At 40.7% G+C, this 27,704-nt stretch overlaps 1 protein-coding gene and 1 long non-coding RNA gene across 10 annotated transcripts in view; one reads left to right on the forward strand and one right to left on the reverse strand.

Moving 5' to 3' along the window:
• Window positions 1-3,949: 3,949 nt before the first annotated feature.
• The window catches only part of LOC138852769 (uncharacterized), a 40,559-nt gene continuing 16,804 nt past the window's right edge, over window positions 3,950-27,704 (forward strand). The window contains exon 1 of the long non-coding RNA XR_011392070.1: window positions 3,950-5,859. This is a non-coding gene — a long non-coding RNA (uncharacterized lncRNA). The remainder of the gene's footprint in view (window positions 5,860-27,704) is intronic.
• The window catches only part of krz (beta-arrestin protein kurtz), a gene marked incomplete at its 5' end in the record, with an annotated part of 81,243 nt that continues 66,246 nt past the window's right edge, over window positions 12,708-27,704 (reverse strand). For 8 of the 9 annotated variants that reach the window (XM_070085490.1, XM_070085494.1, XM_070085492.1 and 5 more), the window contains 1 exon segment: window positions 24,451-27,543. 9 annotated transcript variants of the gene reach the window in all.

Here is a 27,704-nt window from a genome sequence, read left to right on the forward strand (position 1 = left end):
CCCTTGACTGTCGCAACCCCAAATCCTGAGGTCTCTACTGGTGTCGCAAAATTCAAAAAAAAAAAAAAAAAAAATACGAAATGGTAGAGAATCTTTTCCTGATTGTAACGACACCAAAAGAACGAAATTTGATGGAAAATTGATGGAATTACACTTGCGAAGTTAGCGGCTTCGGCGATGTTTACAAATCGGCGATTTCGCCCTATTTGGCTAATTCCATTGTTCCAGTCGACCAAACTCGTAGCTATTTCTTAGAACTCCATGTTATTATTATTATATATATATATATATATATATATATAATTTTTTTTTTTTTTTTTTTTTTTTTTTTATCGATTGAGTACAAGAAACTGCCCATTTACAGATTTCAACTACCCAATTACATGGTCTGAAATTTGAAATTTGGCCAATTTCACAAAAATTAAAAAATGACAATTTCAAAATAGGGTCCAGAATGAACAATGCAGACATTCCTGGCTCTTAAAATAACATTTCTTTGTTCATCAGTCATGTCTCCAGGCCCTTCTGATATTACTCTTGCTTTCTATTTTGAATTTTTATTCAAACAAAAAAAAAATAATTACTGTTATGGAGACTACTGCAATATTGTAATTGTATAAATGTCAACCCATTCATGACTGCGTATTAGAATGGCTACTTGGACATTTATTGGAAAATGACATTTGTTTATTTTTGAACATCGGCAAAAATCAAACATTTCCCCTACTTTGAGCTCCATTTCTAGGTTCTTTTCATAGTAAAGCCAATCAAAATTGCCTCTGTTTCTATAATATGTTTTCCATTCTATCAAATGAGGCCAAAAAAGTGAATGCAACCATAAATACTATGAAAATAGACTACAGTTGGCATTTAAGAGATTTTTCTCAATGCACCTCATGCTGCAGGATTTTTATGGTGCACAGACCCATTCTCTCGCATGTAGGCCTACCAGCTTTCTCCTGCTTGATTTGAAGCTGCTAGAATTAGTGTATATACGTCAAAAACAGTGGCTCGTAAGACGTATGTATACGACCCAAACAGTCAAAGGGTTAAGCATACAAGTTGATGGTGGCTAATTGTTTCAATCTCTTTAAACTGTTTGCCCCCTACAAAGGCACGTCGGGTACACGATTTACTTCAGTAGCAAGTTTATTTTTAGCTTCGTGTACCCATGATTATATTGTATAGTTGACTATAATATTTTGCCTTAAATTGTGGTTGCTGGTGTTTGGTTTTCAAAGTACTTGAGAGGGATGCTGAGATAGAAGGTTGTGGACAATTAGCTGAGGTGAAAGGTCAAGGCTTTTGCACTGTTAATGGCTGTAGTGTGGATAAAATCTGTAATGCATCTGGTCTTTCACTCTGCAGTACTTTATGGAGCTGACAATTTTAGAGCATTGCTAGATTTATGAGGGTCCTTTTCAGCAAGAACAGCATGGAACTGCTCATGTAAGATTGCTTTTTCTTATAGTTCGTTTCCCTCCCTCGTATTGTCATTGGGGTCTGCTGACATTTCCTCTCGACTTGTTAGTCATAATGTAAGAGCTTGTACTGCATATCTTCGTCTTTCAAAACTCTCCATGCACTCTTGACAGCTGAACAATTTCCTGCACCTAGCTCGAGGGGAATAGCTGAGGAGTTACTACACTAGGCCATGATTTGGTATAGTGCTTTATTTGATTATAATAGGTCATAATTTTTCTCGATCTACATTTAATGATTAGGGCGTTTTGTTCTATGTACTTCTGATAACTGATGGCATTTAGAATAAATTTGTGCCCTAAATTTGGTCATTGCAAGTCAGTAAATTTTGTCATGCAATCTGGTTTCTAGCCATCTTTTTCCTATCAGGTATGGAAGATTCAGGATGATAAGTCTGACAAGATTCATGTTGATACTGCATGGCAGGACTAACAGTTCTGTCTGGACTGCCAGGTAGTTAAAAGTATCTTAATACCATTCCAGTTATTGGAAAGTGCATAATTCACTTTGAGTTTCCTGGAGATGCACTGACCTTGTTGAAAGTCCCAGTTTCAGCATTGACATCTTTGATCGGTTAACTCCCTATATTGTTTCAGTGCCTCCATGATGAGCAATGTAACCCATTTTACGAATACTGAGCTAAACCAGCGTATTATATTGTGAAGTTGACCAATTTTACATTTGTACATCCTCGTGCCTTAGCAGGTTTCATGCTTGCTTTGAGTATAACTACCTTAACCCTTTGACTGTTTCAGGGCCCTCTCTGAAACTGTCATTCTATGTCGCCAAATATTCGAAAAAAAAAAAAATTATTTTTTCTTATGAAAATGTTAGGAATATTTTTTACTAGTGTTTTAAGCCTAAAAAAAAATTTTTGCCATCAGTACTTACCGAGATATAGAGCCGCAAAGTTTGCAGAAATCGACGTGCGTATGGCAACAGCGGCGACTGCCGCCCACCCGGTATTCTTTTATTTACTCTTAATTCAAAGGTTTCTTGCATTTTTCAATATTTTTCTTTTCCAGGTAACTTATGTGGCCTGTGAGACCAATGTAAGGTGCATTGTTCAAATATACACTCATTATTTACAACACAATAACAGAACAAACTTTATCACTATTAGTTTGTGTATACACTTTGTTTACACAAACAAACAATACAAAACAATGTTTATTACTATTGTTCCATAATATATATACATATGTACAGTCACTAAGCACGTTCCTAGAACTGCTGCAGCTTGTGGAACTCTTTGAAACATGGGTATATGCAGAGGGGCACTTCACACTCCTCACACATAAAACGAGTGTCTCTGCGTGTTTGTGGGCGTTTTGTGGTATGCATACATACATAACACCTCTTCTGAGCATTTTTCTTGGCAGTAGTAGGAGGCAGTTGTATGGGGTAGTGATCACCAGGCCTCAAACGAGATGACGTCTGTGGGCGCTGGTCTATTGCAGGAGTTGCTCCTTTGTACTTTGCAATTATTTGTCTGATTACTGACAGGCAAAATTCACCATATTTTGGTGTTTTGTTGGTCTTCAACTTGTATATGTTATAAGCATTTAGCATAGATATATCAACAAGATGGAAAAAAAGTTTGATATACCACTTATAACTCTTGCGTACAGTCTGCAAACCCAATCTGCATGTCACATTTGTCCACTAAGCGCATATTGAGGTTGTAGTCCATGACAGCTGCAGGCTTTAGAATGGGTTCATTGGTCTCTCTGTTGTCCCTGCCACTGGGTACCATTTCGTTTGTGTGAACTGATGTCAACAATGTGACATCACGTTTGTCATGCCACCGAAATGCCATGATGTCATTGGCAGCAAAGGCTTGCACCTCACCTCTGCGAGTGCCAGCGTCGAACCTTGGCATATGTTTGCGATTACCACGCACTGTGCCACACACGTCTGTCAAGTTCACTCGCAAGAAATCACTGAGTAAGGGGCTTGTGTACCAGTTATCAGTAAATAACATATGCCCCTTACCAAGATATGGTTCCGTCATTGTTCGAACCACATCACCAGAGATACCCAATAACTTCATGGTATCTCTCAAAGTATTATTGCCAGTGTACACAATAATATCTAAAACAAGACCACTTCTGCAATCACACAGTACAAATAGCTTTATACCAAAGCGTTTCCTCTTGCTTGGTATATATTGCTTGAATGAGAGTCTTCCTTTGAATAAAATCAAGGACTCATCAATAACAAGCTTCCTGAAGGGATAAAAATACATGCAGCACTTTTGTTTCAGGTACATAAACACATTTCTTATCTTATATAACCTGTCGCTTCTGTCAGGCCTGGTTTTGTCTGAAAAGTGTAACATACGCAACAGTATCAGGAAACGATTGACACCTATAATGTCACTAAAACCTGGAGTTGAAATCAGGCGATCTGTTGTCCAGTATGTGGTGACAGTGTGCTTATACACATGTGGCATAAGCATTATTGTGGCAAAAAACAGGTACATCTCTGCCACAGTCGTCTCCTTCCACTTGTGTAGCCGTGATTTTGGTGAGAGAATTGTATTTGCCATGGTGTATTCACAGTATGTGTTGGTTTCCCTGACAATGATGTCCATCAGGGGTTCATCGAAGAATAACTCAAAGCAGTCCAGTTCACTGGCATTGTTCCCAAGTGGACAAGATGGCTTTATTCCACTTTGTGTTTCATCAAAGTCATGGGGACTGGGAACAAACTCGTCACCGTCCTGCCAATCCCAGATGCGGTCTGCTGGTGGGGTCTGGATATTGTACCGTGGTTGTGGCTGTGCAGGTTGTGGTGGTGCAGGTTGTGGCAGTGTGGAGTAGGGTGAGGCTGGTTGTTCTGCTGAGTCAGCCGTGTGGCTAGTAGCGTGGCCCGGTGATGGTGCCACATGGGCCGTGCCACCCTCACTATCACCACCACTGCCTCCTCCCTCACTGTCACCATTCATACCCATCGTTACAATATCGTCATCTTCACTATCAGGTCGTGGTGTTGGGCCACGGGATGTGCTCCCAGAGTTTCTCCTTCCCCTTGGAACAACATATGAAACACTACCAGACCGCATGCTACGTCGTACATACTGGCGCTTCACTGGGGAATATTCACTCTCACTGTCACTAGAACTGCTTTCAATGACCTTGAAATCACTATCACTATCACTGCTATCATCAGGGTGTTGTACACGACCAAATAGTTTCCTCTTTTGTCCTGGTACAGGCGAAGGTGAATGTGAACAAGCCGGCACAGCACCAGAGGTCGAAGGTTGTGGGTCATCTGGGTTTTCGTCACTATTTACGTTATCCTGGGTACTTTTTTCGGTAACACTCACTTGAAAACCCTTGAATTCACTGTCACTGACATTTTCATCGCTGTTAGAGCTATCACTTGGGAACAAAAGACCTCCAATCCGCCGAGGAGTGAGGAACTTCTTACCGAGAGGCATGGTGAAAATGGACTGACAACATGGCGTTCCCACAATGCACCGCTAGGTCCCAGATTTTTTTCACAGGGTGCACACCGACCACTGAGACCCATTCTCTCCCGTGTAGGCCTACCAGGCCTTTGGCGCGCGATTTGAAGCCGCTAGAATTTGTGCGTATAAATACGTCAGAAACATTGGCTCGTAAGACGTATTTATACGTCGGAAACAGTCAAAGGGTTAAGGGTCAGGAACCCTGATCTGAAACTTCTCAGGGTCTGAGACCCCCCCCCCCTTCCCCCCTCCAAAAAAAAAAATGAAACCAAAAAGTAAAATTCATTGGAAACCCCATGAAATTATGCTTTCACAAAGTTAGAGGTCTCGTCAATGTTTACACATTGGCGATTTTTGCCCACTTTGAGCCTTATTTTCGGCCAGTTCCATTGTTCTAGTTGATCAAACTTTTCTAGTATTCCTTCTATTGAACGAGTACAAGAAACTGCCCATTTACCTAATTCAACTACCCTATAATCAAATTTTTAATTTGGCCAATTTCACATTTAAAAAATTGCCAATTTCTAAATAGGGTCCAGAATACATTCCTGGAACTAAAACATTTCCTGTTCATTAGTCATGTTCTCAGGCCTCCTATATTGTTTCTATCCATTATGAATTTGTATTCACACAAATAAGATTTACTGTTATGTAGACTACTGCACTATAAAAATTGTCGGTGCATTTATGGCCATGTGTTTGACTGACCAGTTGCATGTGTACTGGACAGTGACAATTTTTGTATTCTGGAATAGACAAATCTAACATTTCTGCTATTTGGAGCTCAATTTGAAGCTACTTTATCCTGATATCAATCAAAATTCTTTCAGTAATACATCTTCAATCCCATCATATGAGATCAAGAATACAACAATGAAAACCATACAAAAACACACCACAAGGTCAGAGTTTTAAACCAAAAATGTTTTCCCATTATGTAATACATGCAGGAATTTTTTGTGGTGCACACTTACCAGACTCACTTTCCTATCTAGGTCCAAATTTACTACTCATAGCTTGAGTGAGCTGAGCTTGTGGCATAAAACTATGGGACTGACACAGGCTTTAAAGCCACAGTAATACAGGACTGACCCTCAAAGTTAATGTTGAGAGACTCAGGTTTAGTTCTTTTGTAACTAATTTTGGCAAGATTCCATTTTAACCCTTAAACGGTCCAAGTAGATAGACGTTCAAATTCATGGTGCCCCAAAAGTAGATCTACTGTTTTTTTACATATTTTCAATTATAACAAAAAAAAAATGTAGGTAAGTTTTTTTTACACGTTTTCAAATGTAAAAAAAGATCTACATTTTTTTACGTTCAGATGTTGAAAAAACGTATATATACGTTTGGACCGTTTAAGGGTTAATAATTGCTTTAATACTTTTGCTCTAATTACTTTTCCCAGTAGCGGAGTACTGCCCTTTTCATGAGAGGTTTGATGCTGAAAGACTTTTGATCAATCTTGATGCTTCCCATTGATTCATGTGCTGTATGATTACCTACAGATTTAACATCTGCCAAAGAATGTAAGTGATGACAAATGTTTAATGAATGTTTGACTGCTGTTAAATTATTAATGAAGGGGCACAGGCCCTTTAAGATTTCTGCATACAAAGCCTGGATTGTAAATGCTGCAGCGAGGAGGCTGGAGGCAGTGGAGATGTCATGTCTAAGGGCAATGTGTGGTGGAAATATGCAGTGTGGAAGTTAGGTGTGCAGTTACTAAAAGTATTAGAGGGTTGAAGAGGGGTTGTTGAGGTGGTTTGGTCATGTAGAGAATGGACCAAAGAACAACTTGGAGAGCATATAAATTTCTAGGGAAAGGAAGGCAGGGTAGGGGCCGTCCTTGAAAAGGCTGAAGAGAGGAGGCAAGGGGCTTGGAATTCCAGCACGTGTATGTGTGCGAGTTTGTGTGTAATGTAGATGAATGGTTTTTGGGACCTGACGAGCTGTTGGAATGTGAGCAGGGTAATAGTGGAAAATTTATGAAATTATGCCCTTGCGAAGATGGCAACATTTACTCCAGTGATTTTGCCCACTTTGAGACCTATTTTCGACCAATTCCGTTGTTCCCATCGACTAAAATCATAGCTCATTTGCTAGAACTCCATTTGTTCTGTCGATTGAGTAGAAGAAACCACCCATTTACCGATTTCAACTACTCAATAAAGTGGTCAGAAATTGGCAATTGGCCAATTTCACAAGTTTCAAAAGATGCCAATTTCAAAATAGGGTCCAGAATAAACAAGACATTCCTGGCACTTAAATAACATTTTCTGTTCATTAGTCACATCTCCAGGTCCCTCTTGTATTAATCTTGCTTTCCATTTTGAATTTTTATTCTCAGATTGTTATGCAGACTACTGCATTATTGTAAAAATGGTATAAATAATATCAGCATACTTTTGAAAGAATATCACGCGTCAGTGGACGTGTATTGGACACGTGGTGTGATTTGTTTACTCTTGAACATCATCAAAAATCAAATATTTTTGCTACTTTGAGCTCAATTTAGAGGTACTTTTCATCGTGAAACCAATCAAAATTGTCTCTATTTCTGTAATATATCTTTTTCCATTCTATTAAACGAGACCAAGAAAACTAGAATACAATCATGAATACCACAAAAAATGCACTGCAAAGTTGCTGTTTTAAACCAAAAATTTTTTTTCTTATGCACTGTGTGCTGCAGGATTTTTTTTATACTTCACACACTGACCACACAGACCTATTCTTTAATACGTAGGCCTACCCACTTACTTTCACCAGGTTTGAAGGCGCTAGAATGGCTTAGTCAGCCATTAACGAGTGTGTTTAATATTAGCGTCCATCCTTACCGGTGTTGTACCAGAGTTGTGGAAGATGGCTAATGTGGTTCCTATATTCAAATCAGGGGATTAGTCCACTCCTTCAAAGTACCCTCCAATAAGCCTGACATCTATAGTGGGCAAGTTATAGAATCTATTATAGCTGACATTATTAGAAGTCACCTTGAAGAGCATAACTTGATAAATGAATCTCAGCATGGATTCACGAGAGGTCGTTCCTGCCCGACAAATTTACTGACGTTCTTTAATGGAATGTTTGAGGCAGTTGACAGTGATAAAGAATATGATATTGTTTATTTGGATTTTAGTAAAGCCTTTGATAGAGTACCTCACAAGAGACTTAAGTGGCAGCTCATGGTATAGGAGGTAAAGTTCTAGCATGAATAGAGGCATGGCTTACCAATAGAAAGCAGAGAGTTACCATTAACCCTTTCAGGGTCCGTCCCGTAGATCAACGGCTTTACGTTGAGTGTCCAAACCGTAGATCTATGCCAAAATTCTAGCGCCGTCAAATTTAGCGCGAAAACGCTCATAGGCCTACATGTAAGAGAACGGGTCTGCGTGGTGGGTGTGCGCCATAAACAAAAAATCTAGGCGCCCGCATAGCATTGTGGGAACGCCGGCTCAGTTACCCTTGTTCACCATGCCTCGTCGCAAGTCGGCTCTCACTCCCCGGAAAATTGGGACTCTCCTCTTCCTATCTGATAGTTCTGACACTGATGGAAGTGGAAATGAAGACGAATTCTACGGCTTTGATCAGTTAGTGACCGAAAAGAATGACCAGGATATCGATAATAGTGCAGAAAACCCTGACGATCCTCAACCTTCTACCTCTGGTGTGGGCACTCGTGACTCACGGTCGGTTGTTCCTCATCGCAAGAGAAAACTAATATTTTCGCGTGGTCAGGCCTCTGACTTCAGTAATGATGATGATAGTGACATGGACTGTGATTTTATTGCGCTCGACGATCAGTCGAGTAGTGATAGTGAGGAATCATATTCACCAGTGAAGCGTCGGTATGTTCGCCGCCGCATGCGCTCGGGTAGTGTACCCTATGCTGTGCCCAGGGGACGGAGTACATCCCGTGGCCCAACACCAGTTTTAGGTAGTGATAGTGAGGATGATGTGGCTACACTTGGCATGGATAGACCACAGGCATCAGTGGATGGTGTTAGTGATGTTGGTAGTGGCACCGCCATGCGTGACTCACCAGGCCACGCTGGGACCCATGCTGACTCGTCAGTTCAAGGACAAAGCGGAGCGCCAGCCACCAGCCCACCACAACCACCCGCACAACCAGCCTATGATGTCCAGTATCCACCAGCAAACCGTATGTGGGATTGGCAGCAAAATCCCAATTTTGTTCCCAAGCCTCACCACTTTGATGATTCTCAAAGTGGAATTCTACCTACTTGTCCCCTTGGAACCACGGCCAATGAACTGGAATTCTTTGAATTATTCTTTGACCAGCCATTGATGGAAATTATTGTCAGGGAAAGTAATAAGTATTTTGAGTACACCATGGCAAATACAATCTTATCACCACAGTCAAGACTACACAGGTGGAAAGAGACAACTGTTGCAGAAATGTATTTGCTTTTTGCAACAATAATGCTTATGCCTCACGTCTATAAGCATAATATAAAAGCATACTGGTCCACATATCAGCTAATTTCTACCCCGGTCTTCAGTGAAATCATACCAGTGAACAGGTTTATCTTACTCTTACGTATGTTGCACTTCTCTGACAAAACCAGGCCTGACAGAAGTGACAGGTTATACAAGATTAGAAATGTTTTCATGTATCTCAAACAAAAGTTCAGGATATACTTTTATCCATTCAAGAATCTTGTAATTGACGAGTCTGATTTTGTTCAAAGGTAGACTGTCATTCAAGCAGTATATACCGAGCAAGAGGAAACGCTTTGGTATAAAACTGTTTGTACTCTGTGATTGTGACAGTGGCCTGGTGTTGGATATTGTTGTATACACGGGTAGTAAAACATTGAAAGATACCAAGATGTTATTGGGTATCTCAGGTGACGTAGTGAGAAACATGATGGTACCTTATCTTGGTAAGGGGCATACATTATATACCAATAACTGGTACACAAGCCCATTACTCAGTGATTTCATGCGAGTGAACAAGACAGATGTGTGGCACAGTGCGTTCTAATAGTAAACATATGCCCAGGCTCAATGCAGGTGCTCGTCGTGATGACGTGCAGGTGTTTACTGCCAATGACATGGCATTACGGTGGCATGACAAAAGAGATGTCACATTGTTGACAACCATTCACCGTAATGAAATGCAAGACAGTGGCAAAGTTGATCGAGTGACTAATGAACATATTCAAAAACCAGTGTCAGTGATTGATTATACACAAAACATGCGCTTGGTTTACAAGTGTGACATGCAGATTGGTTTTGTTGACTGTGTTTGTAAGAGTTACAAGTGGTACATGAAACTTTTCTTCCATCTCATGGACATTTCAATGCTCAATGCATATAATATGTACCAAATAAAGACTGGCAACAGACCACCGTATGGTGAATTTTGTTTGTCTGTTGTCAGACAACTCATAATGAAGTACCAGGTGACAACACCTGCTGTACAACATGGTCCTCGAATTCCTCAGGATATACCCAAGCGTTTGAGGAGAGGTGATCATTTCATAATACAGCTTCATTCAACTCAGAAGAAATTTGCTCAGAAGAGATGCATTGTCTGTGCACAAACAAAACGATGGCAACAAAGACGCAAAGACACTCGGTTTATGTGTGAGGAATGTAAGGTGCCTCTGTGCATGGTGCCTTGTTTCAAGGAGTTTCACAAGCTCCAGGAGTTCTAAAACCATGTCCAGTGATTGTAAATATGTAAATATATGATAGAACATTAGTATTATACAATATTTGTGCATGTTTATTGTAATAAACAACAGTGGTAAACAATAATATGATAACTTTAGTGCGGTTATTGTGTTCAATACAGTGAGTTTATATATATACATTATATACAGTATTGGTCTCTCAGGCCCCAAATGCTAGTAGGAATAGAAAAAAATTGGAAAAGAAAAGAAAAAACAACTAAAACCACAAAATAATGTAATGCGCGTATGTGGAATTTGTCGATGTTGCCGCCACCACATCATTTTTGACAAACTTCTTGGCACTGTATCTCGGTAAGTACTGATCAGATTTTTTTTTTATTATTACCTTCACAAAAATATGCTCTTTAATTCTGTAAGATGTTTTTTTTTTTTTTTTTTTTTTTCCCAAAATTTCTTGGACACTGGAGCACCACTTCAGATTTTGGCCTTGGACCCTGAAAGGGTTAATGGGATGAAATCTGAATGGGGATTAGTCACTAGTGGCATTCCACAAGGATCAGTTTTAGGCCCTCTTCATAATTTACATTAATGACCTTGATGAAGGGATTACGAGTAACGTGAGTAAATTTGCTGATGATACAAAGATAGGCTGTATAATTCATTCTGAGGAGGATAGCAATGAATTCCAGGAGGATTTGGACAAATTAATGTCTTGGTCTGAAATATGGCAGATGAAAATAACCCTCGAAGCTATAATCTAGGCGAAGTAGAGCTTGATCATACAGAATGTGAAAGATGTGAGTCATGGTAAGCAGAAATCTAAAGCCAAGACAGCAGTGCCTTAGTGTGCGCAACAAGGCTAACAGATTACTTGGATTTATCTCAAGAAGTATAAGTAACAGAAGTCCAAAAGTTATTTTACAGCTCTATACATCACTAGTAAGGCCTCGTTTAGATTGATGCTCAGTTTTGGTCCCCTTACTACAGGATGGATGTAGACTCATTAGAGAACATAGAGAGAAGAATGACTAAAATGATTTACTGTGTAAGGAATCTCCCGTATGAAAATAGACTTAAAGCCTTAAATCTCCACTCTGGAGAGACGTAGAATGAGGGGAGATATCATTGAAGTGTATAAGTGGATGATGGGCATAAACGAAGGAGATATTGATCAAGTACTGAGGGTGTCGAACCAGGTAAGAACCAGAAGTAATGGATTTAAGTTGGATAAATTTAGATTTAGAAAGGGCATAGGTAAGTACTGGTTTTCTAACAGTTGTAGATGTGTGGAACAATCTTCTCAGTTGGGTGATAGAGGCTAGGACCTTGGGTAGCTTTAAGAAGAGATTGGACAAATATGAGTGGGAGGGGCTGGGCTTGATTGGTGTCATTGGGTACGGGAGTTATTTCTTGGGTAGCTTTAGGTAGAGGTCGTTTTGATAAGGACCTGCCTTGCATGGGCCAGTAGGCCTTCTGCAGTGTTCCTCCATTCTTATGTTCTTATGAGCGAGAGGGGTTGGATTTGAGCGGGACTTGCATATATTAGTGGATAGAGTTATCAGACCTTATTTTTTGGGTAGCATTGAAAATTGGGTTGGGCAAATGTTTTGTTAGCTGGATGGATTGTAAAGGACCTGCCTAGTATGGACCAACAGGCCTGCTGCAGTGTTCCTCCTTTCTTATGTTCTTATATACGGGACCAACACGCCCTCAAGCCGTACATATATGGGACCAACCCTGAAAGGGTTTGGGGTATTTGCAGGTGGGTGGGACATCTAAACTGTTCTGTATCTTGAGTGCCTCTGCAAAGGCTGATTATGTATGAGTGAAAAGTGTTGAAGAGTTTTTTCTTTTTGGGGTCACTGCCTTGGTGGGAAATGGCAGACGTGTTAAAAAAAAAAAAAAGTGCCATCCCTGAAAATTTTTGAATCGACTGAATTATAAAATTGATATTTATACTGTGACCTCATCTGCTAACATTTGCCACACAGCCAAATAACCCATGGGTTTAGTTCTTTATACTAATACAATTTATAGGACTTTATAAATGAAGATAGAGGAATGTCCTAGAGAAATGAAACCTACACTGTGACACTTACATTTATTCATTATACACAAATATATAGGAAAATACATAAAATGTCTTTAAAGGACATATAATAAATTTTGGACATTTGTGACCAATGCTATTGAAACTGTACAATTTTTTTTGTTTTTTTTGGCTAGACTGACTTAAAACTGTGCAAAGTAGTAATGACCAAATAATGCAGTATTCATAAAAATTGAGTTCTAATGTTTTACAAGTACAGTTTGAACAATACTTATTTTCAATGCCTAAGACTTTTCACTTAAGAAAACTGAAATTATTTGTGAATGGGCTTTGAGTAGCAAGTTATATTCGGACCAAACTGCCCATTCTAGCATACAATTATACCCATCCAGTGCATTTTTCACAGTGTAATTTAGACTATTACCAAGCAAAGGGATATACAAATTAAATAAGTACTGTACCAAATAATAGGCACTAAACTTGATATACCAAAATTTGGATGCTAGTAAATAAAATTATATTGATGTTTGTCACAAGTAACATCTTAAATTCTCATGAAAATGAGCCTGACAGTACAGGAGTGTAAGAGCAAGCAAATTCTAGGTACTATTGAGTATTCACACTCCCATGAACTTGCCTAGTAAATAAAATGCTTGAGTACTGTACAGGATATTAGTCTTGATATATTAATGACTAGGTATTACTACATTAGGATGTTATCCTAAGTACTCTTTATTGTGAAACTAGGAAAGATAAAAGTAGCACAATTGTTACCTATTGAAGTGATTGCTCTAAACCTCCTGTTAGACCTATACTGATTTGGATGGATTCAAGCAGGAGAGTACCTCAGTACTCAAGAGGAATGTAGAATAGAAATTTTGTATTATAAACTTCTGTAGTTTTCTAACTCACTTGCAAGACACTCCAGTAGTCTTTTTTTTTGGATTAACTTCAAATTGTACACATGAATACAAAGATTCATTCTATTACTGTAGCACATTTAGTGTCTTCAGTATTTTGAACATTAACCATTATGCTTCCTTGCCGACAAGATTTAAAATAAAATTTAACAGCTTTCAATCACACATCTGAAATAAAATTCAATAAAAAAATTTAGACAAATGTCTACATACATAAAATTAAGCTTCATTCACACATCTACCTACAACTGCAATTAGCCTTGCTGGACATACGCTAAAACACTTTGGTTTACTTCATTAAACCTATTTACACAAGACCTCTTTTAGCACTATAAATTTGACTGCAGTGGCTGGAAAAATGACCCTACTTGTTTTACACATCTGTATTTGAAACATCTGTACACAAAATGACATGCTGGTAGTGATAACATTCACAATTTTATAGAAAACTTCATAATGTCCTTAAAAAAAATGAACACTTACAACAAAGGAAAAAAGAACGTAATGTACTGTCATACTGGCATCCAAGTTCTACAATCTTGTTAACATTCTCCATTGCCTAAAATGTTTGATACTTCTCAAACACCAGTGCTCTTTTCATACTGTTTTTCAGGAAAGGTAATGTCCCGTCAAGGAAGGTTCCTTGATGTTGGTGAGGGGCTCTTGATTTAGGAAATTGGATGTGCTCCAATTCCCCGAATTAAGCCTGAATGCCTTCCACATCCCCCCCCCCAGGCGCTGTATAATCCTCCGGGTTTAGCGCTTCCCCTTGATAATAATAATAATAATCAGGAAAGGTAAGGAACTCTGCACACCCTGACAGAAATAAGGATATTGAGCTTTTTGCTGTGTCAAAGTATTTTCTTAAGTTTACTCGGTGTACCACAATGTAATTTAGTAACATGAACCTGGCTCATGGCTAGAGCTGATTCTTTGCTTAGGGTAGTTTTAGTATGTGGCTACCTTTTTAAGGTGTAGGTAAATAAATGCCCATGTGATGAAGTGAAAAGCATAGAAATACTAGATAATTTACAGATTAAGACAACTGTGACATTAATACCGGACAACAGCACTCGGGCTGTGGTTTGGTTTATATTTCAGATTACATTTGGTTTGTTTATGCTAAATTTGTGGGTCTAGTTGTCTAGCCAAATTAAATCCCATTTATGGTGATGGTAATAAAAGGAGGCAGTGGGAAAAGTGGTTGCAGTTTATCTGTAAAGATCTGGGAATATATTCATTTCAATTAAGGCAACTCAGTAAAACTAATCTATACATAAACTAATTACAGCACAAAAGTGTGAAAGGGTAATGTGTGCACATGAATTAATGCATATTTCAATAGAATTAGTACACAAGCATGTGTTGTATAAAGGAATTAAGAAGCTTAGACTACACTATTGTTAGTGACCTTTGTGGGGACCACCAAAGCTGAGATGTTATTCTGGGTTGGAAAGCACTGGTCTGGCAATGGCGATCAATTTCACGTACGTGCATAACGCCAACATTTGGGTCATGCCACAACAGTTATTACAGGAAGAAACCTGCCTTCACTGTGGGGTGGGGGGAAAGGGAAAGACATTCAAGACCTATACCAGGCTAAGGCCTTAAGCAGCAGCAATAGTTGTATGGGACCCCATGACATGTTTGACAAGAACTTAGTATATTAAAAGGTGGAATGAAGGTGAATTAAGACGAGAGGAATATGCCCTTCTGATGGGGAAAAACTCTCCCCAAATATGCACAGGAAGTAACTGGTAAGGATGGAGATTTCAGAGTAGTGGTTACAGGATGGGAAGAACAATGCTTATTTGGTTATACCAGGAGTCAGTGTACTTTATAAAGCCTCTCTTATGAGTGAAATGTTTGACTACATTAAATTTTCACCCTGGATAATATACAGGAAAAGTTGTATACAGAACCAGGTAAACCACAAAATAGGTGAGTTATATTCACGAAGTGTAGGTAACTCATATGGGTCACAAAATGCCACAGGCTTTGGGGAGCCATTTGCCAAGGGAAGTAATTAGGCTCAGTAAGATTAGTCAGGAAACAGCAAGAGTGTTTCCAGACTCGAGTCTTAGTCATATGATGAATGACCCACAACTGGAGCTTTCGGTCATGTGACCGAGGGCTTCCGCTGGCTTACTGGTACACCCCTGTAAAAATTAAGGTTATAATTATAACCATAGTATCAAGAAATTACACTGGAAAGAAGTGTGACAGGTGAACCTATGAACGAACAAGGAAAGTTAATTGGGCTTAATGAATCAATGTGTGCACATATATGCTGAAAGTAGGGCTTTTTGAAAGAACAGGCAATGCAAAAGCATCCAGGTGCTGATAGACTATGAATCCTATGAACTCTGATAAATGGTACAATTAAGCAAAAGGTATTAGTCAACTAAGCCTGGTACAGACAGATGCTGTGTGCCTCACCGTATGATAGCTGTGTCAGTCTTGTACAGCCAATGCAAGAACCAGAACGTGCCCTCTAAGTTGGACTAGTGACGTTTCCATCGATCCCGAACACTCACAAAAAAAAAATCTGAATAGGGTGTATCCCTGGACTGCAGAATGAAGTGTGTAAATTCATTGTCCTAGACACCACATGGCCAGAGACCCAGCAAAAATAGTATACTTTCTGAATAGCAAGTGAAGTAGCCCTTCAACAGTTTTGGAAAGGTATTAGGAATTAGCAATTACAGTAACATAATGGTCATGCAAAATGCACTAGCTTTGCTGGAAAGTCATTGGCTCTATACCCATATATAAATGAGATGGGACCCAGAGCACCACTGACATGTAAAGCTATGAAGTTGAATGTAGATTGGTAGAGGCAATGGGCAGAGGTGGGAGTGAGCAAGTGTGTAAAATTTATATGGCTGGTGCAACAGATTAATTTCCATTGAAAGCAAGAGAGTTTGCGCCAAAGACAGGACTTTCGGCAACGAGGTCAATTTGAATAATACATTATAATATATTAACCATGGTTATAAATGACCATAATTTTTAAAGGGGTGGACCGGTAAGCCAGCGGAAGGCCTCGGTCAGATGACCAAAAGCTCCAAAGGCGGGTCATCATCTGACTAAGACCCGCGTCAGGAAACATTTGTCCTGTTTCCTGACGAACCCCTCTTCAAGGGGGGCTCCTTGGCGTGGTGAAGAGGCTCTTGGTCTGAGGAATTAGCCCTGTCGGTCTTCTTCCTCAGACCGAACCTAATTACCCCCCATTCTCCCCTCCCCTATCCCATCCTCCCCATCCTCCCCTTTTTCCATTCCTCCTCCTCCTCCTCACCCCTCCCTTTTGCCCTTCCTCTTTTTAGCCTTCGTGATTTCTCCCACAGGCGTGCTAGTTCCTAGGTAGGGGAAAGGACACCGGGGTCGATCCCATTCCGTTGAGGTTTCTTGGCGGTGGCGTAGTTTGCCGTGGAATCTGGATTGCCTAGGGATGTCCCGATCCCTCTCCGGTATCCCGGAGTAGCTTTGGGTGTCTTTTGGGCGACGGGTGTATCTCTGGAAGCCACCTTTCGGATTCCGGGGGTGGTGGCTGAAGGAGGTATGCTTTGTGGCGGATATCCGGCCGCCCTCTCTTTTGTCCACCGAGGTAGCTCGGCAGATGTGAGGTTGCTATCCCGGATTGCTGGTTTACTGGCATGAAGGGTAGGGTATGGCACGGGTTCCATGCTGCATCTGCGCTACTAGCGGTGTCGAGTCCTCTTGGGCGCGGAGGGAGATTTCCGGCCCTTTCATTTCTCCTGGGAACTATTCCTCCCCGCTCCCCCCTTTTTTTATTCTTTTTTTTGTTTTTATTTTCTTTTCTTCTTTCTTTTTTTTTCTTAAAAACAAAAAGCAAAGGAGTAACCTAACCATGGCAGCCCTAGTCCATGAAACCACTACCCCCGGGCCCCTTCTTGATACCGCACCCCATTCTGACCCTGCCTTGTGTTTAGACCACTCTTCGGACACTCCTGATGCCCCTGTACCTCTTGCTGGTGCTGTTTCCTCACCCGCTTCAGGTACCGGGGCTTCGACTGACTCCTTCGATTTGTCTGAACTCCGCTCTCCTTTGACTATGCTTCCGGCTTCTCCCTCTACGGTACGGCAATTTTCGAATCGCCCACCCATTTCATGCCGGACCAACTCCGGTCCTACTCCTAAACGCCAACGTCAATCTCCTGATGATGCTCCGTCGTTACCTTCCCATTCTACTCGGAAACGACCGACACGTCAAGCACTCCCTCTCCACGCTCAGTTTCGGACCACACAATGGACTAAATTCTTTACTTTAAGACCAACTTCTTCTTCTGCCTACCTTTCTGACCATAGTATTGCCAAAGCGCTCCTGCGTCATGTTGGCAGAGATATTTCATTTCACGCTCTCAAGAGCGGTACGCGCATCGTCACTGTCCAGAATGCTACCCAAGCTCATGATCTTTCTCTCCTTTCGAATATCGATACTACTCCTATCACTATTGAAAAACATCTTTCTCTCAATTCTTGTAGTGGTACTGTCATTCTGCCCCATACCATAGTCCAACAGAATTTCCAGTCATGTGGCAATGACATTTTTGAACAGCTGGAACTCCAGGATCTCCCAATCCTCAAAGTAGACACTTATGTCCTTCCTGCCCGGGGGCGGAGACGTTACCCTTGCAATGTGGCTCGTTTAACTTTTGACAGCCGAGAACTCCCGTCTTCTGTATATGTCGCGGGACATCGGTTACAAGTTCGAAAGGTGATACCTACACCGCAACAATGTAGAAATTGCTGGCGTTTTGGTCACCCAGCGAAATATTGCAGATCTATGGCCGAATGCCCAGTCTGTGGTGCCGACAACCATTCTAATACATCTTGCAGTCAACCTCCATCTTGCCTTAATTGTAATGAAGCTCACCCTTCGTACTCCCGCCGTTGCCAGGTCTACTTAAATGAACGTGAAATCCGTTGCCTCAAAGAGGCAGAAGGTCTCCCTTATGCTATGGCAGTTACTCATCTCCGCCTCCAAGGGAGACTACCCCGTGTTTCTTATTCTCGTGTTTCCAAACATCCCCCCACTTCTGGGGTCCCATCTTCTGCAGCCTCCTCTGTTGTTACCCCTCCCATAGCCATTACGGCATCTAATCCTTTTGCTGTCCTTGGCTCTGACGTCCCGACTACAACTCAGTCTGTTCTCACATCTTCGCGTCCTTCCTCACAAGCCCCAGTATCGACAAGACCTCGTACGACACCTAATACCAATCGCCCCTCTACTCAGAAGTCCAAAAAATCCACATTGCTCAAATCTTCTTTGCCCCTTCCTTCCCTTCTTCCACCTCCACACGTTACCTTTCCAGTCTCTGTACCTAGTTCTTCCCCTCTCTCTGGCTCTATTACAAGTGTGGAGATTCACCCTCCTCCTCGTACTATGCCTTCCACCCCCGTCCCCTCCCAAGTTTCTCCCTCTTCTGTCACCTCCCAGGTTTCTACCTCTTCTGTCCCCCCCCACACTTCATCTCCAGTCCCTTACACTTTTCCCTCCCCCTCTACTTTGGTACAGTCCATTACTGTCCCAATCTTTACTCACCCTCCTCCTCCTATCTCCAATATGGTTTCCCATACATCTTTGAATTCAGAAACACTTGAAGCCATTTCAGAATATATTGCAGAGACTAAACCTTCAATGGACACTGATTCACTTCCTGTTCCTTCTCTTCCCTCTCCTCCATCTTCACAACCCCATTCTTCGCAACGCTCCGTTCCTTCGTTACTTGAACATCTTCCAATGCCACCACACGTTGACTTTTCTAACCCCTCTAGTCCGTAGGTGCCTTTACCTACAGATTCCTGATATTTTCTTCATCGCCAATCATGGCCTATTTACAGTGGAATATCCGCGGCCTCAGGGGTAATCGGGGTGAGCTTCAGATGTTGCTTTCCAGGTTTTCCCCTGTTGGTGCTTGCTTACAAGAACCAAAATTACACTCGGCTGTTTTCCAACCTATCTCAGGCTATAATTTATTGTATTCTTCGGATCCTTTCTCAGATGGGACCTTTAATGAAAGTGCCCTTCTTCTACGCAATGATATTCCGTACTGTCAACTATTTGTCCATACCTCGCTGCATTACACTGCAGCCCGTATCCACTTGAATAAGTGGTTTACAATATGTTCTTTATATCTCTCTCCTTCTCGAGCATTTTCTATCCCAGACTTTGCCTTTCTTGTTTCATCCTTACCACCACCACTTCTGTTACTTGGTGATTTTAATGCCCACCATTTCCTCTGGGGGGGGTCTCATTGTGACTCACGTGGCATTCAGTTGGAGGCTTTTCTTGCCTCTCACCCCCTCCATGTTTTAAATACGGGTACTCCCACCCATTTTGATCCTCGTACTCATACTCTCTCTTGCATCGATCTATCAGTCTGCTCTTCCTCCACAGCACTAGACTTCACCTGGTCTGTTCTACCAGACTTACATGACAGCGATCATTTTCCGATCATTCTTACTTCTCCTTCTTATTCACCACCTTCCCGTAGCCCTCGCTGGCAATTTGATCGGGCAAATTGGGATCTTTACTCACACCTCACTGCTTTTAGTGAGGTTCCTTCTTCATCCTCCATTGATGAGCTCCTACACATCTTCTCGACATCAGTTTATACCGCAGCTTCTCATTCTATACCCCACACCTCAGGCAGGCATTCTCAGAAGTGCGTGCCTTGGTGGTCTCCTGCTTGTGCTCGTGCAGTACGTTTGAAACGTGCTGCATGGGGCAGGTACCGGTACAATAGAACCGCTGAGAGACTTGTTGATTTTAAGCAGAAGCGTGCGATCGCTCGCCGTGTCATCCGTGAAGCTAAACGCACTTGTTGGCGAGACTATGTTTCCACCATCACCTCTGCTTCTTCTATGAGTGCAGTCTGGAAAAAAGTGAGGAAATTGAGTGGTAAATACTCTCCTGACCCGGCTCCTGTTCTACGGGTCACTGGTGTTGATATAGCAAACCCTCTCGACGTTGCCATTGAACTTGGCACACATCTGGTCCGTATTTCCCGAGGGCTCCATCTATGCCCCTCGTTTCTTTCCTCAAAGTCTGCCAGAGAGTTAGTACCCTTGGACTTTTCTTCTCTCGGAGAAGAACAGTATAATGTGCCTTTTACACTTCAAGAACTGGAGGCAACGCTCTCAGCTTGCCGATCATCGGCAGCTGGGCCTGATGACATTCATATTCGTATGTTACAACATTTACATCGGTCAGCCCTTGTAGTCCTCTTACACCTCTTCAATCTTATTTGGGCACAAGGAGTTCTTCCCCAGCTGTGGAAATCTGCCATTGTTCTCCCTTTCCGCAAACCGGGTACTACAGGACATGATGCCTCCCACTATCGCCCCATCGCTCTTACAAGTGCAGTTTGCAAAGTGATGGAACGCCTCGTAAATCGACGTTTAATGTGGTATTTAGAGACTCACAACAGTCTCTCCGCTAGTCAATATGGCTTTCGTAAGGGTCGTTCTACCATAGACCCCTTACTACGCTTGGATACGTATGTTCGTAATGCCTTTGCGAATAATCACTCAGTTATTGCCATATTTTTTGACCTTGAGAAGGCATATGACACAACTTGGAGGTATAATATTTTGGCCCAGGCCCATTCCTTAGGCCTCCGAGGCAATCTACCATCCTTCCTTAAGAACTTTTTAACTGACAGACATTTCCGTGTTCGAGTCAATAATGTTCTTTCCCCGGACTTCGTCCAAGCTGAAGGTGTCCCTCAGGGATGTGTTCTAAGCACAACACTTTTTCTCCTTGCTATAAATGATTTGGCCTCTGTTCTTCCACCCAATATTTGGTCATCACTCTATGTTGATGACTTCGCTATTGCTTGTGCAGGCGCTGACTGTCACCTTATTGCAGTTTCTCTCCAGCATGCGGTCGACCGTGTTTCCACTTGGGCCACCACACATGGGTTTAAATTTTCAAGTACCAAAACTCACCAAATTACTTTCACTAGACGCTCTGTTATCTCCGATCATCCTTTGTATCTCTATGGCTCCCGTATCCCCGAACGTGATACAGTCAGGTTTCTAGGCCTTCTCTTTGACCGTCGGTTAACCTGGAAACCTCACATTACCTCTCTGAAGGCAACTTGTCACAGCCGGCTAAACCTTCTTAAAACCCTTGCTCATCTTTCCTGGGGAGCTGATCGTCGAACTCTGCTTCGCCTACATTCAGCCCTCGTTTTATCGAAACTCGATTATGGTGACCAGATTTATTCCGCGGCCTCTCCTGCTACTCTCTCTAGCCTTAACTCTATCCATCACCAAGGCTTACGTTTGTGCCTTGGTGCTTTTCGCTCTTCCCCTGTTGAGAGCCTCTATACAGAAGCAAATGTTCCATCCTTGTCTGATCGCCGTGATGCCCATTGCCTTCGTTACTATGTACGCTCTCACGATCTACACAATCCTTCCATTTATAGAATGGTCACCGATATTAGTAGACATTCTTTATTCGTTCGCCGCCCCTGTTTGCTCCGTCCCTTTTCTCTTCGCCTACTTTCACTCTTGTCTTCCCTTCAGTTACCACCTTTATATGTTCATGTAGCATCTCACTTTTCCCTACCCCCCTGGGAAGTTCCAGCTGTTCGGGTCTGTTCTTTCTCACTCCCTTGCTCGAAAGCTCAACTGCCTACGGTGGCTTCCCGCTCTCTTTTTCTTGATCACTTCCACTCTCATTCTCATGCCACCGCTGTGTACACAGATGGCTCTAAGTCTTCAGACGGCGTCGGATTCGCAGCAGTGTTTCCGGACAGCGTCGTACGAGGGCATTTACTATCTTCAGCTAGCATTTTTACTGCTGAACTGTATGCCATTCTTGCAGCACTTATTCGTATCGCATCTATGCCTGTGTCATCATTTGTAGTAGTCTCAGACTCCCTTAGTGCTCTACAGGCTATACGAAAATTTGATACATCTCATCCCCTAGTTCTCCGTATCCAACTTTGGCTACGCCGTATCTCTACCAAACATAAAGATATTGTTTTTTGTTGGGTCCCTGGTCATGTCGACGTACAGGGCAATGAACAGGCAGACACTGCTGCGCGGTCAGCAGTATATGACCTACCAATTTCCTATCGAGGTGTTCCATTTCTAGACTATTTTGCTGCAATAGCTACCCACCTTCGCACCCGTTGGCAACAACGTTGGTCAACTCTGCTCGGTAACAAACTTCATTCTATTAAACCGAGCATAGGTTACTGGCCGTCTTCTTGTCATCAGTGCCGAGGTTGGGAGACCACTCTCTCCCGCCTTCGCATTGGCCACACTCGTCTTACTCATGGGTATCTCATGGAGAGGCACCCTGTTCCTCTCTGTGAGCAGTGTCAAGTTCCAGTATCGATTAGCCACATTCTGTTAGACTGCCCTCTCTATCAACGAGCACGCAGAATTTACCTCCAACGTCGTCTTCGTTCTCCTACTCTCTCTTTACCTTCCCTTCTTGCTGATGGACCCTCCTTTAATCCTGACTCTCTCATTGACTTCTTGACAACGACTGATTTACTCCACAAACTCTGATGATACTTTTCACACTCCCCTCAGCCCTTTCTGGTTCAGTCTCTTGCTGCCCTTTACCCTTTCACCATCCACTGCCCCGCTGTTATCCGTAACCTGTTGCTCATCCATCTCCCTTTTGCCACCTGATGCCCTCGCTTCCTTCCTGCCCTGCAGCGCTGTATAGTCCTTGTGGCTTAGCGCTTCTTTTTGATTATAATAATAATAATTCCTGACGAACCTTACCTACCTACTACATTATAATCAAATTAAGAGCTAAACCCCCACATTTCACACAGCACTGGGTAGGGATGTGCAAGGGGTAAGGGTGTACAAGGGTAGGGGTTAGTGAGCAAAAATGAAATTATAGGTGGTGCAATAGGTTAGCCCCTGTTCAAGTCAGATATTAATTGGAGCATGTTAGGCCATTGTAGATGTCAGAAGCGAATCCTGCATGCCTGCTGATAGACAGGACAATCTATTAAGATCTGGTGAACTGACAGTGCAATTTGGCAGTCAACACAGTGGTGCTAGTTTCTCCATTTTATCTATGTGAGCCTCGTAGTTTAATTCATAAATGAGTGAAGTTTCCCAACCCAACAGTGTTGGGAAGATTGCCAGAATCCTAGTTGTGGTTTGATAAATAACAACTGCATTCTAACTTGAACCAACATTGTTGCCAATAATTGCAGAGTTGCTGAGAAAGTACAAAGTCAGAAAAAGTAGTATCCTCCAGGTCGGTAGGTAGACTCCTTGTAGGAAATTGGTAATTCATGAATAGCCAACAAAGTGGCTGAGTTGCTTGTTCATTGCCTTGAACATTGGCATATCCAAGGACCAAGCAAAAGAAATATTTTATATACTAGAAATACAACATTACCAAAAATTTGTATTAAAAGGACAAAAAAAGTAATTTCTAGATAGCTTGTAACGCACTTCGGAAGTTAGAAATAACCACAAATGGTGAGGCTGACATGCATGTTGAGCTGTGTAATAATTTTATAAACTTGGTAGATATGCAGACTAGTACAATCAGAACTCAGTGTATTAGAGCTAATTAACACAAAAAAAAAATGGAAAACCAAAATGAAAAAGGAATGCAAAATCAAGAGGGGTACAAGAAAGTAAAAAGTTAAGCACTAGGAGTGTAAATTGTAGCTAAAATTAAGACCATAACAAAATTAGTTATGCTATCTTCTCATTTTTATTATATACTTAAGGAATAGGTTTTAAATATTTCAACAGTATTAATACTGGAATACTGAAAGGTATTTTAACGTCAAAAATAACCTGCACGTAGAAGACAACTAGTTAATGATCCAAGGCAGACCGAAGCATTGTCACAAGTCTCTGAACAGCACTGCACCGTTTTTTTTTTTTTTTTATTTACTTTAATATCAACTTGGTATAATAGCAAGAAGATAACTGCCAAGCATTTCAACCTAACTACTTAACAAATGTTGGTCTTTATAGTATATGTTTAAGCTTGAACAATTACTAATTACTCTAGTTAGGTTAATAACCAAATTCAACCAATTGTACTATACATTAACACACAAATGAATTAATGTATGAACAGAAAATGGGGAACCACCAAGAAGACTTGAAGCTTGAACCTTAAATGTCTTCACATAGTGTCACTCACTCTGCTGAACCTAGTCTCAAAAAAAAAAAAAAAATACTGAAATGGATGAGTTGAGAATCCAGTACTGGCATTCAGCTTTTGTAAGAGCACACCCACAGGTAAATGTGCAGGTTACAACAAATATGATTCACCTAATGCAAACAAACTGCAGTAGAAAATTTAAGAATCAAATTTCTTTGAAGTTGAGGGGGTGCTGCATGAGCTCTACAAGTTCATGCTTACTCATGATGATGATAAATAATAATAGAGCTTGAAGACTGGATAGGCTGCATATTCTCTTGATACAAATGGAAGAGCTTGGAGAATTTAACATTAAAATTTTTCCCTTTTTCTCTGCTACAACGGGTCAATATTCGGATTCCAACGTCGTCTTCGTTCTACTACTCTCTCTCTACCTTCCCTTCTTGCTGATGGACCCTCCTTTAATCCTGACTCTCTCATTGACTTCTTGACAATGACTGATTTACTCCACAAACTCTGATGATACTTTTTGCACTCCCCTCAGCCCTTTCTAGTTCAGTCTCTTGCTGCCCTTTACCCTTTCACCATCCACTGCCCCGCTGTTATCCGTAACCTATTACTCATCCATCTCCCTTTTGCCACCTGATGCCCTCGCTTCCTTCCTGCCCTGCAGCACTGTATAGCGCTTCTTTTTTGATTATAATAATAATAATCGGATATCATATTTTTAACACATCCTTTTAATTAGGGGGCCCTTGTGGTTTAGTGCTTTTTAATAATTTAATTAAGGGGGAGAAAGAAAAAGTTTACAAACCTATATACAAAATGATTTCTAAGATAAATTGTAATTACAAAAATAAATTAGTGGTTATAATTCAAGGGCCAATGTTATAAGCAACAAGTTCTTAAAAAATGCTAGGCCTAAATTTGTGCACAATCCTACATCTAATACATGAATGACCGAAATGCCTTAAATATTACATGTTGAATCATTTTTATCTGACAACAGAAATTCCACATGGTAAAAAAATAACTTTCAGCAATTCTACTGTTTTACTTCTTATAGACATTAGCTTCAAAAGAAATGAAAATGCTGAATTCTAAATAACATACTGACTTCTACTTTATCCCTGCTAGTCAATTCACTATTGTCGTCTCTGGCATTTATTTTCATAAAAAAAAAATGGTAACTTTCCCAGCAAGTCAGATGACTTGTTTAAATATGTAATTAACAAACACAGAAGGAACTTTGAATACCCAGCTCCTAGAGCATTTTAAGTTAAAGTTTTAGCATTAAAAATATATGTAAGCAATCTGAGGTACAGATAGCTTTCTTAATTGCAGCAGATTAACTGCAAATTTATATTGGCTGACTAGGTAACCAAATAAATTACTGTATCTCTAATCATTGGCAAAAAAAATAAATTTGATATTTCTCAATTTTGTTTACTGGTAAGCTCTAAACAAGCATTAAACAAATACCTTCATTATCCAAGGCATGTGACTGAAATATCAACACAACCTCAATAATTTTAGAGGGGGAAAGAACACAAATTCAATTTACTCAAAGCATTTCCAAGCAATACACAATAGTGCTTTAATTAGTCATGCATGTTACATTAAATATGGTCAAATTGCACAGTATATTAAAACATACAGTATTAAACATTGCAGTGATCATGACTGGAATAGCCAGAATATAACCAATATAGCATAAACAATGCACACCAGCATTCTCCCTGGCATGTGATGCTTATCTTGAATGCCAACATTCATAAGACTGGCACATTACCCAGTGAGGTGTCTGTGCTATAGAATTACATAGTTACATGTACAGAATTAAGTCTTGTGCTACCAAGGCATGGATGTTTAATGAAGTCTTGTATTTTGACTCTTATAATAGGGACAGCTTGCACACACACACACACACACACTCTCGAGCCATAACATGCCCACAATATATCGGTTATTTTGGGGACAAAATGTGCTGGGATTGTTTTCCTTCCTTGAGTTAGTTTTGACAATGTTAATAGGTTTTTCACACATTTTGGCAGCTTTATACAGTACATACCTCAAAATGACAATGAAAAATTTTTACAGAGGCATGAAAATCTAAATATTTGCTTAGAAATAGCACTTCATATTGAAAATACTGGCCACAAATGTGAAAAAAAAGACAAAACTTTCAAAATATTTGACACCACCAGTGTAAATTATACAATGGATTTTTTTAAAAAGGTACCTCAGTGGAAAAAGGTAGCACTTCTTATCAAATCTAGCCAAGTGGTGGTATGTTCATCACCTAGGACAAAATCAATTTTTTAAACCTTCACTGCCAGAGAGCAAGAGCTTCAAGACGTGACTAATCCTCTTACACAATTGTAAAAAATTATTAACTTTTTCCAAAGCATTGATTGACACCTCTTATACAAGCTTTGATTATGCTCTTGATCAAGCCACTAAAATCTAGGACAAAGACTAAAATCTATAAAGTATTGTCCTGTTGTAGGGATACATTTCATATACAGCAAGTGAACAAATAAAAAAAAAAAAAAAAAAAAAAAAGCACAGTATCATTTTTAAAGGGTTTAAGCTAAAACATGAAGCACATGTAGGCAATGACAATTTTGATACCTACAGAATAGCAGTGGATTGCAGTGTGTATCCCTCTAATAAGAAATGTTGAGGCAGCTTTTCAGGATTGACACATTTAATATACTCACTTTTGCAGTCAATGCTGCATTATTCTTTTCTAATTATATCTTCAATTAGTTTCTTCAGTATTATTCCAAATAATTCCAATTCACAGACTCATAAATCTGGGGAAAGAAAGATGATCAGCCAAATGTTTCTTATAAATAAATGGACATTTCACTTTCTATATAAATGTTACTTTAATTCTCAGCAAAACACATACACCTACCATCCGACTTATGACCTGCTCGACATACGACTGTGCATCTGGCAGCTGGGCTGGGCT

This window comes from Cherax quadricarinatus, chromosome 16 (genome assembly GCF_038502225.1).
Source record: "Cherax quadricarinatus isolate ZL_2023a chromosome 16, ASM3850222v1, whole genome shotgun sequence".
Lineage (NCBI taxonomy): Eukaryota > Metazoa > Arthropoda > Malacostraca > Decapoda > Parastacidae > Cherax > Cherax quadricarinatus.